Raw genomic sequence first — 7,777 nt, forward strand, 5'->3', positions numbered from 1 at the left:
CGAGGCGGAGCTCAGGCCGGGGAGGGGGTGGGGGGTTGTCAGGAGGCGGAGCTCAGGCGAGCTTCAGTAGCTCACTGCCTCTCACCGCCTGCTGTGGACTGGGTTGGGGGGAGTGGGCGGGGCGGAGACCGGAGGCGGAGCTCAGGCGAGCTGCCCTCACGGAGTTCCTGGCAGCGCTTGGACCGGTACAGGTCCCCGGCCCAAGGGCGGGTGGATGGGGGGTAGTAAAGGAGGGATAAGAAGTTGAGAAGTAGCCCTGGCAGAGACAAATGAACAGATTTTGATCTGAGCCAGAGGAGGGAAGTGATAATACTTGTGAGATTTGGCATTGTTTTAGAGCTTTTTAGTAGGTTTCCTTCCTGGTCACTCTTCTGTAAAATAGGACTTGGTGTGTGTGGATAAAGTGTTCATTCCCTACTTGTCAGAACAAATTAGGGTGTCAGCAAAGTGAATGCATGTCTTTAAAGGAATCTGGAGAAAGATTCCAGAGACATGGCTAATCCTTTAGTATTAACCTAGAAGTATTGTGACAAAGGAATGAGCAAATGAATATATCTAAGAGATTTGTGAATTTGGGTACAATGTTGGTCGGCTCTTGGTAGAGTGAGGAAGGTCAATTTTTCCTCCACCTCTATGGTTGGAAGAATTAAGGGATTGTAATGTATAGGGCCTTGGGCTAAAGAAAACCTGAATACTTTCAAAACGTACCCAACTTGAAGACCGATTTTTGCTAACTTTGGACAAATCATTTTCTCAGAAATATCTCATAAAAATGGCTTTTACTGAACTACTTTACTGGGTCTACAGGTTCAAAGGTTAATCTCATCCAGAAATACCTTCACAGACAAACCCAGAAATCATGTTTAATCTAGGCACTCCTGTGGCCAGCCAAATTGATACATAAATTACCCGTCACATGCCTTATACTTCAATAATAGATCCTCTTAAGGGAAAATTATTCTAAATGGATTTGAGCATGGAGATGGATTAAGGAAAGTTCCTATCTATTCAGCCATAAATCATTGGTAGTAACTATTGAGGAAGAGGAGGAGGAGGCCTGAGACAAGCCACGACTCCTGACTGGATCACATTCTGACAGAGGCCAATGGCAGGGAGAGGCGAAGTCTAAGTTCAGGCCCTGCACTGTCAACGTATCAATAAGCAGATGAACTTTCCTAGAAAAGGAGAGAATAGGTCTTTGGTTGGGTTCTATCAGTCAGAGTTCAAGTATTTATGAGGATCATTAGGTATTCAAAGAACAGATAAATCTTTGAGAATGTTATATGTATGTGTGTGTGTATAACAGAGAGAGAAAAAGAGAGAAAGAAAGGATCCAGTAATTATTTGCTGGAGGAAGAAAGACTTTAAAGAATGAGAAAGTATATCCACCTCACAGGTTGGAGGCTAGAAGCTGGATTTAGGATTCTGAAGTGCAGCCCAGACAGCTGAGGGCTGTGACCACAGTCATGTCTCCAAGGTACTCTCTAGATCAATTTACTCAGACTTAACTGGGCTCTGCACCCTAATATTACACTGACAGAAGGAGGGAGTGGATCTTGAGTGACACCAACCCATGTTGATAGGGAGTGTATATTTGTACTGAGGAAGTTTGAGGAGAAAAGTTCTGAGAGAAGCACAGTGAGACCATAAAGATGAATTGAGAACTTTTTATGAAGTATTTAATCCTTTCTGTATTTTTTTTCTTAGACTATAGAAATATGTTAAATTGTTATCTGATAAGCCTGGCTGATAATCATGGGGAAGGAAAGAGAAGTCTGAAAAATCATTTCCGATATAGCTGCAACAATCTCCTATCCTGCAAGCCCCTTTGTATTCACTTATCAAGCAGTGGAGTGTTTCCTTTCTTGAATCTGGACTGACCCTGTGACTTGCTTTGACCAAGAGAATGTATTGGTTGTTGCAGTTTGTGACTTCTGGACTAGGCCTTAAGGGGTCCCATAGTTTTCATTCACTTTCTTGGAAGCCAGCCATGATATCAAGAAACATGGATGAAACTACTAAATGCTAAGAAATTGCATGGGCAGAAAAAAGCCTCATGAAAGAGAACCAAAGTGCCCCAGACTTGTGAGTGGGGCCCTCTTAGATTCTCCAGCTTTAGTCAAGCCTTCCCAGCCAACACAACATGGAACAGAAATGAGCCTTGCCCAAATTCCTGACCTGCAGAGTGAAAAGCAATAGAAAGGGTTGTTGTTTGGGTGGTTTGTTATATAGCAGTAGAAAACTGAAAATTGAGATATTGTCCCACCAAATATTCTCTATGCCTTTGAGACCTGGGAGAAGGTGGAGGTGGTGGCGGCTGTGGGGAGGCAGAAGCACAGAAGTTTCTTAAAATGGGAAATTTCAATTCAAAATTCCATGTAGAGCTCATAGCAGACCAGAAAGAGAAAAGCAAATGTCTCTGTGACTGACTCACCTTTCCTTGAAGTACTGCGGTAGAGTAGGGTTGCTGTTGTTAAAACTCTTATAAGATAATTCTGACCCGAACATATGGAAAGATGTTTAAATTATCTACTTTTAGAAGTTTTAATTTTAATAGCCTGTAAAGTTTTCAGCATTCTTCTCATGTTAGTGTGATTAAAAAAATACTATTTATGAACTGAAAATAAGAAAAGTAAGACAAAAATATTGTGGGCTCAGTTGTAATATTTTTCTTTTAAAAGTTTTTTGTTTATTATCATTTTCCTTCATTTGCTATCAATTTATCTTAAAAAATAAGCCTCTACACCTGCATTTATTCTAGATCATTAAATCAAAGTGAGCTCCACATAATATGTCCTCTCTTTGAACATGGTGAGTATACAGGAAAATGTAATAGTTTACAGTATCATTGGGTTATATGAAAAATTGGACTAAGGTATATAAAATTGCAGAAAAGTACAAATCAGTAAGTGTTTCAGGACTAAGTTGTGTGGTGTGTGATAAAGGAAATAGCTTAAGAAAAGAGATGAGCCTATTCAGAAAATGCTTCAGAGTTGAACTAGGATGAGAGAGATGGGATAATTTGTTCACAAAGATTTCTTGGGGATCTCTTGTATTTATTGATTGATTGATTTAATATTTTATTGTATTTTTTGATCCCTTAAATAAAATTAAAACATCCAGATCTACTAACTGCCTAGACTACTAATCACTTTATGGTACAGAAATTTTTGTTCTTAAACTTCATTTTTGACTCCTATACAAATTATTTAGCTACTTTCATGCCATCTAATATAGTGGAATAGAATATTTACTAAATGAATTCCAAATAATTCAGTAAAGAATTAAAAGTAAATATATTTTTCCATGTCTTCTCAGATGATCAGAGGGTCTAGGCTAACATTTATATTTTAGAGTTACATGAAAATAATATACTAATAAAATAAATATTACTCTATCCTTTTTTTGGGATAGGATATTCTCCTACCAAAAAAATTTTGAGAAAAATTTTGAGTTATTGAGAAAAAATTTTATGTCATGGTCAATAATTAACATAGAAAGACTATTTAAGTAAAAAGAAAATAAGTATATGGATATAGGTCAAGGCCCTCTGCTGACTCTTGCCCATCTCATAAATCAGTTACTCATTTTTCAATTAATTTATTCCAGACACTATCCAATATTCAATATCCATTGGATATAACTATCCAATATTCATTCTCTCTCTTTTTTTCTTACCTACAGAACCCTGTTCACAGTTAAACAACACTGAGCTTCCCAGGTTCCCTCACAGTTAGGAATGGTTAGTAATGGGAGGGTTGAAGCCTCTTAGAATGCTTTGAAAGGGGATAGATTCAACTGGCTCATTTCTTTTTTCCTTTTCCCTTTCTTTTTTTCTGCCTGGAATATGGACCCAGCATCTGAGGTGAAGTAGCATCCTTGCACCCATTAGTATAGAAGCCACACATTAGGATGGAGAAGCTGGAAACTAAAAGAAGCCTGAATTCTTATTTTTTTTTAATAGTTACAATAGCTCTTAACTGCCTATATATGGACTTTATGTTACATGAGAACATAAATCTCTATTTGCTAAAGCCACTAAAGAAATTATTCTGTTATATGCAGCTGAATACAACCCAAACCAATATGTAATTCTATAGGTCTACATTTCTGAAGCTGTTTAGTCTTTGGGTTGTGATTACAGCAGAAATGGCCTTTCGCTCACAGAATTTACATTAACATACATCTGTCTCTTTTCCTTTATTCCATGGTATAACTGCTGGGGACCAATCATGAGACAGAAACCATATCAGTAATTTGAACAAGGAAAATTTAATATAAAGATTGTTAACCAGTAAAAGGTGTCTAACTATCTAAGAAGGATAGAGTAGACTAAGGGATACAGAAGTAGCAACTGTGGGATTAGCTCTACCCTTGGCTAAGGAAGAGTGAACAGCAAGGAAGGACTTAGAAATTTAGAGAGGGATTCAATAAATGGTGTTGGGAAAATTGGACAAATATGTACAAAAAAATGAAACTAGACCACCTTCTTACACCACACACAAGAACAAATTCAAAATGGATTGAAGACTTAAATGTTAGACTTGAAATCATAAAACCCCTAGAAGAAAACATAGGCAGTAAAATCTTGGACATTCCTCGTAGCAATATTTTTTCTGCTATATCTCCTTAGGCCAGCAAAATAAAATAAAAAAATAAACAAATGGGATGGCATCAAACTAAAAAGTTTTTGCACAAAAAAGGAAACCATTCACAAAATGAAAAGACAACCAACTGGATATGAAAACATATTTGCCAATATATCTGATAAAGGGTTAATATCCAAAATTTACAAAGAACTTATAAAACTCAATACCAAAAAACAAACAAGCCAATTAAAAAATGGGCAAAGGACCCGAATAGATACTTCTCCAAAGAAGACATACAGATGACTGAAAAACATTTAAAAATATGCTCAACATCATTAATCATCAGAGAAATGCAAATTAAAACCACAATGAGATATTACCTAACACCTGTCAGAATGGATATCATCAATAAATCAACAAGTGCTGATGAGGATGTGGAGAAAGGGGAACACTCTGCACAGTTGCTGGGAATGCAGATTGGTGCAGCCACTGTGGAAAAACAGTATGGAGTTTCCTCAAAAAATTAAAAAATGGAACTTCCTTTTGATCCAGGAAGTCCACTTCTGAGAATTTATCCGAAGAAACACAAAACACTAATTTGAAAGAATATATGTACCCCTATGTTCATTGCAGTGTTATTTACAGTAGCCAAGAGTTGGAATCAGTCCAAGTGTCCATCAGTAGATGAGTGGATAAAACAGCTAAGGTACAATTACACAATGGAACATTACCCAGCCGTAAAAATGAAGAATTTTGCCCTTTGTGACAGCATGGATGGACCTGGAAAGCATTATGCTAAGTGAAACAAGCCAGTGAGTGAAAGACAATACCATATGATTTCAATCACAGGAGGAATCTAATGAACAAACGAACTAACAAGCAAAATAGAGACAGACTAATAGCAGGGTGACAGCTCTGGGATGGGTGTGGGTTGGAGGGCAGAGGGATTGAGCAAAAGAAAAAGAGAAATCATGAGTATGGACAACACTGTGGTGACTGCACTGTTGGTGGGTGGAAGGGAGGTGGGTGAAGGTGGAAGAGGGTATAAAAGTGATAAATGGTAATGGAAAAATAAGTTTAAAAAAGGGCCCGAAGAAAGAAGGAAAGGAAAAGAAGGAAGGAAGGAAGGGAGGGGAGGGAGGAATTTGGAGAGGAAGGTACAGTCCATGGCTATGGGCCTCAGGTGAATATGAGCCATGCTGAGGTGAACATAACCAGTTATCTCCTGCAAACCAATCGACTGACTCCAAAGTAAAACAGTCCAAGTCTTTTTCCTCCTGTTCTAGCCTCACAATGTCTTTCCATCGCCCTCTATTGGCAAAGCCTATTATTTTGCCAGTTGTCAAAGCAGAAATGCCTACAAGGTCCAGCTCTCTAGCATAAGGAAGCAAGACAGAGAAGGATGCATTTGTAGCTGAGAAGTCGCAAGTTAGTAACTGGCACAGCTGGTAAGATTCTCAAGGGCAGGGATTAGGTCTAATTCATGTTTATGTCTTCTATAGCACCTAACATGGAGTGTTAAACATATTCAATACATTTTTGTTCAGTAATAAATAAGGGGCTTAGAATGTACAGAGTAAGCAATAACTATATGCTTCCCTTTTAACTAAGATTTTAGTCAGTTTGGCCAAATTAGAATGACCTCTAGAATATCTTTTTCTTTCTAGCATTACAAAATTCAAACTTGGAGAACCCAAGGAACATTTTTTGATTTGTGGCACGAGTTTGTTCAAACAAATGTTTTTGTGTGCCTATGAAGGTTTCTGTGTTTATATTCTCATAGGCCTAAAGAATTCATTAAAAATCCAAAACATTAAAGCACTTTATAGATCCATTCTGTGATACAATAGAATATTGGCAGGGGTGGGACGTAAACTGAAGCAGAGCTAAGCCGCAGGCCGAGTTGTGGTGGAGGCAATGCTGGCCTGCGGTTACCCTCTCACTTCTTTTTCTCAATGCCTGTGGTCCATCCCTAGACAATTTTCTCTCTCTGGAGGCAGGTGGTGTCTTCATGGTATCTCCAGAATGCGTAAGGCCCTCCATGGTAAGCCACCTGTCTTCAGGTGGTGTCTAGCTTCTGAACTCTTATTCACATAAAATCTTAATCTCTTAGTGCTTGCTTCAGCAGCAGAAATGCCAAAATTAAAACAATTCAGAGAATATTAGCATGGTACCTTTGCAAAGATGCCATACAAATTCATCAAGTAGTCTATATTACTGTATGCTACCATTTACCTCTCAGGAGAAGTGAAGAAAATTACAAACGTATTTCCTATACTTAAAAACTAGAAGGTCATAGATTGTTCCCTATGGGGGAAGAAATAGGTTGGAGGGAACAACTATAGTAGCTAAACTTCTTTCAATATACTTTGTTTTGTAGATTCAAATGTGGAACCATGCAAACCATTTATAAAAGTAAATTGTAAATTTACTTTTAAATTTTACTTTTTAAAATTCAATTTAATTTTTTAATGTAAAAATTTGACTTTTTAAATTTATAAATTCCTAAAAAATGAAAGTAAATGAAACAAATGAATTTAACTGTATCTAGTTGTAGCATAACTATACAGGGAATATACAAAAATTTTCTATAAATGGATAAAAAGACAGTTCCTTGACCTCTCTGCTTCATGGGCTCTGGCCTCTGCTATTCCTCCAGCATGCTAACCACATTCCTCCTCACAGAGCTGTACTTTTTGTTGCTTTAGCTTAGAACACCTTCCCCCTGGATATTCACTTGGCTCATATCTCCACTTCATTCACCTCTTTGCTCAAATCACTGCTTTAAGAGATACCTTCCTAGATACCTTACCTATCTTTATAGTTCTTCATAGTGCTTGTTGTTACCTGGAATTATTTATTATTTGTTTGTTTAGCTCTCATGTTAGACTATAAATCCATGAGGGCAGAAACTTTGTTCATTGCTGTATCCACATTAATGAGTCCCATTAATAGGCACTCAACAGATTTTTGAGCAATGGAATTGGAGAACGAAGGGAGTAACAACATTTTTTTCACACACCTCTATATTATTTGATATGTGCATGAATTACTTTCAAATTTTAAAAACCAATATATTAGAAAACTTTTAATAATTCACAATAATTGATAAAATTTGTTATATTATCCCTTCTATGGTGCTTGCATTAATTAGCCCAAAGGAAGCATCCTTAAAGGTTGAATTTCAG

General features: G+C 37.3%; 1 non-coding gene across 1 annotated transcript; it reads left to right on the top strand.

The window, feature by feature from the left end:
• The first annotated feature begins 6,705 nt into the window (after nucleotides 1–6,705).
• On the top strand, nucleotides 6,706–6,808 carry LOC129062003 (U6 spliceosomal RNA). The gene has a single exon (XR_008528245.1). It is a non-coding gene; the product is annotated as a U6 spliceosomal RNA (small nuclear RNA).
• Nucleotides 6,809–7,777: the final 969 nt, after the last annotated feature.

The sequence above is a fragment of the Pteronotus mesoamericanus genome, unplaced genomic scaffold (assembly GCF_021234165.1).
Source record: "Pteronotus mesoamericanus isolate MK-2021 breed Mesoamerican mustached bat unplaced genomic scaffold, CSHL_Meso_final scaffold_651, whole genome shotgun sequence".
Classification (NCBI taxonomy): Eukaryota; Metazoa; Chordata; class Mammalia; order Chiroptera; family Mormoopidae; genus Pteronotus; species Pteronotus mesoamericanus.